Consider the following 3451-nt stretch of genomic DNA (forward strand, 5'->3'; position numbering starts at 1 on the left):
CAGGTACTTCTGACTCTAGTCATTGCAACGCTTGGCACCTAGTAAGTGCTTAACGGATACCATTATTGTTAATTTTATGTCTGATGTTTAATTTGTCTAAAATACATTTTTCAAGAGTTAAAGTTGAATAAAAAAGACTAGTTAAGGTTTAGTCCCTGGGTTGTCTTCAAAACCATTTAGTGCACATTCAATTGATTAATTCAGTGGTGGTTTTTTTTAAGGAAATTTCTGAAAAATGAGGCAAATAGGATTTTGTTTAAAATACTAGAGACCTGGAGACACTATCGAGACTTACTGGCACCAACTGGAATTGATGAGGAACATTTTTTTTTTAATGGCATTTGTTAAGTACTTACTATGTAGCAGGCACTGTACTAAGTGCTGGGTTAGATATAGACTAATCAGGTTGGACACAGTCCATGTCCCACATAGGGTTCACAGTCTTAGTCACCATTTTAGAGATAGCCCAGAGAGGTTAGTGACTTGTCCAAGGTCACACAGCAAACAAGTGATGGAGCCGGGATTAAAACTCGGGTCCTTCTGACGCCCTGCCAGGAGTCTTTCCCAAGTACTTAGTGCAGTGTTCTGCACACAGTAAGCACTTAATAAATACGATTTAATGAATGAATAAATGAATGAATGAATATAGGTCTCTATTTACATAATGGGCTTTGCTGAGTGTTGCTTACCATCGGAGAATTTAAAGTAGCTCTTGGTCAAAACTCCAATACCACTGGTGTCGCTTGTGTTCAAGGAACAGTGTGGGGAGGAGTTGCTTGGGGTACTGGCTAGCACTTGTTCCCTCTTTATGATCACCACCAACCCCTGGGACTCTGAACCTACCATCTGTTAGCCTTTCTTAAATATATTATTGATGTTTCTGTCTCCCTGTCAGTGATCTGGAAATCACACCTTACTACTATTTTGGGGTGGCAAATGAGATGGGGGTAGGTAAGGCTATGGAAAACCATAATACCTATTTCTAAGGGTCCATCCCTAGGAGCTAAAATTACTCGTATGTTAAAAAAATCAGAATATTTCTCATAAAATCACTGTCAGGGAGTGGGCAGTGAGGCATTATCCTCATTTTTCAATAGAGAAAAAGAAGCTTACAGAAGTGAAGTTCCTTGTCTGAATTCATATTGTCAGTGACAGAGCTCCAATAGACCTTATCCTCCTGAAACCAAGGCTTCACAGACAGGTGCAAATTAACTATCCATTTAACAGTATAAACTATCTACTATAGGTAACACTACCTGCTCACACACAGATAAACCTTGTAATGTTTGGAATATATATATATTGAGGTTATTCCACAAAGATATGAATTTTGTAGTAACTTGATAGTGTGAGTAAAAACACTAAAATGCTACACTTTACAAATTTGACACCAACTAAGCTTTGATGTGTTTTATTATTTATGATCTCTCCTTCCCACCTTTTTCATTATTGACATCCGCTTAGATTCTTGGGGAGGTGACACAATTGCGTCAATTCTAAAATTTAGAAAAACTTGTTTCTAATATTTTTGGTTTGTAGAAATCAGGTTTCTCCCTGGGCATGAGAAAACTGCAGTTTTCCCAAATAAACATTTTTGGTTTAGAAAAGATTTTGATGAAAGCATTCAGAACCTCCTATATTATAGGAAAATCACTGTTTATGGCTTTGCCCAGAGTTGACTAGTAGCCAATTCCCCTAGCTTTAGAAAGTGAAAACCAAGTTTTACTCATTTGAATTAAATATCATGGTATCTTGAATATCTTGATTCATGATATCTTAAATATCTTGATTCATGAGAGGGACTCAGGCCCTTTGGAATCAGTGTGAATTTGGGAACTGGGAGTGTTGGCTCTGTTACTGGCCTGCCTCTTGGCCCAGGGCATTCTACTTAACCTCTCTGACTCAATATCCTCATTTATAAAATGGAAGCCTCTCAGAGTTGCACCTGGAGAGTTTCCAGTACTCTACCAGTTTCGACTACTGGGAAGAGAGTCAAGCAGAGGCCTACCCATTCCATTCCTAACTTGGGCAGTGGCTAGCGAGTGGAAGACAATCTGCTACAAGTCAAAACTCACCCATGCTGGGCAGCAGTGGCACGGGAGAGAGTAGAGGGCGGAGACTCGGGTTTACCACTTGGAAGGAGGCAATGGTAAACCACTTCCATATTTTTACCAAGAAAACCCTGTGGTTACTCCATCGGAACAATTGCAGATGGAGGTGGGGGGTTCCGGGAGAGGTGTGTCCATGGCATAGCTATGGGTCGAAGATGACCCAACAGCATAGGACAACAATGTAAAATGGAAATAATCGTACCGGACTGTGAGGATAAAATTAGATCATTAATGTGAAAGCCTCCTGAGTTTATGAAACAGCAACATACAAATTCAAGATATGAGAATCAGTTTTCCTTGGCCAGAGAGTTCAAACTGGTTTCCCATATTTTTGGAAAAAACTTTAAAAAATTGCTAAAATCTTTGAAGGAAGGGTTTAAGGTTGTGAGTCTTTCCAGAAGGTATGTGGATTTGTTTTTGAAGATTATCTATGGGTGTCCTTTCTTTATTCAAAGGGGAATGCTATACATGCTTCCACGTCAGCTGATAGGAAATCTCTTCTTATTGGAGTATTTTATACCAGAAAGTCACTATGCTGACAGGTAGCTTAGTAATAATAATAATGATGATGATGGCATTTATTCATTCATTCATTCATTCATTCACTCATTCAATCGTATTTATTGAGCGCTTACTGTGTGCAGAGCACTGTACTAAGTGCTTGGGAAGTACAAGTTGGCAACATATAGAGACGGTCCCTACCCAGCAACGGGCTCACAGTCTAGAGGGGGGAGACAGACAACAAAACAAAACAACTAACAAAATAAATAGAATAGTAAATATATACAAGTAAAATATATAGAGTAATAAATCTGTACAATATGTATGAAGTGCTTACTATGTGCAAAGCACTTTTCTAAGCACTGGGGAGGTTACAAGGCGATCAGGTTGTCCCACGGGGGGCTCACAGTCTTCATCCCCATTTTCCAGATGAGGTAACTGAGGCACAGAGAAGTTAAGTGACTTGCCCAAAGTCACACAGCTGAAAGTTGGAGGAGCCAGGATTTAAACCCATGACCTCTGACTCAAAAGCCCATGCTCTTTCCACTGAGCCACGGTGCTTCTCTAATAGTATGGACATCAATTGTATTCTTTTTTCTTCCATCATCAGTGGTATTTATTGAGCACCATCTATGTGCAGAACACCGTACCTGGAACTGTGATCCCTTGGGATATATATCGAACAGGAGGAAGACACAATTTCTTCCCTTGGGGCTGTCACCATCTAGTGTTGAGGCAAATCCACATAAATTGATGAAACAATAAAAGAAGAGGCAATATGAGTAAGAAACATGAATGAATAAATAGATCACTATTAAAAGAACAGTTGAGTATCAGTG

At 39.4% G+C, this 3451-nt stretch overlaps 1 non-coding gene across 1 annotated transcript; it reads left to right on the forward strand.

Annotated features, from left to right (window-relative positions):
- Positions 1–1927: 1927 nt before the first annotated feature.
- On the forward strand, positions 1928–2065 carry LOC119933582. Its single transcript, XR_005452573.1, has one exon. It is a non-coding gene; the product is annotated as a small nucleolar RNA SNORA7 (small nucleolar RNA).
- The last annotated feature ends 1386 nt before the right edge of the window (positions 2066–3451 follow it).

Source organism: Tachyglossus aculeatus, chromosome 1 (genome assembly GCF_015852505.1).
Source record: "Tachyglossus aculeatus isolate mTacAcu1 chromosome 1, mTacAcu1.pri, whole genome shotgun sequence".
Taxonomy (NCBI): Eukaryota; Metazoa; Chordata; class Mammalia; order Monotremata; family Tachyglossidae; genus Tachyglossus; species Tachyglossus aculeatus.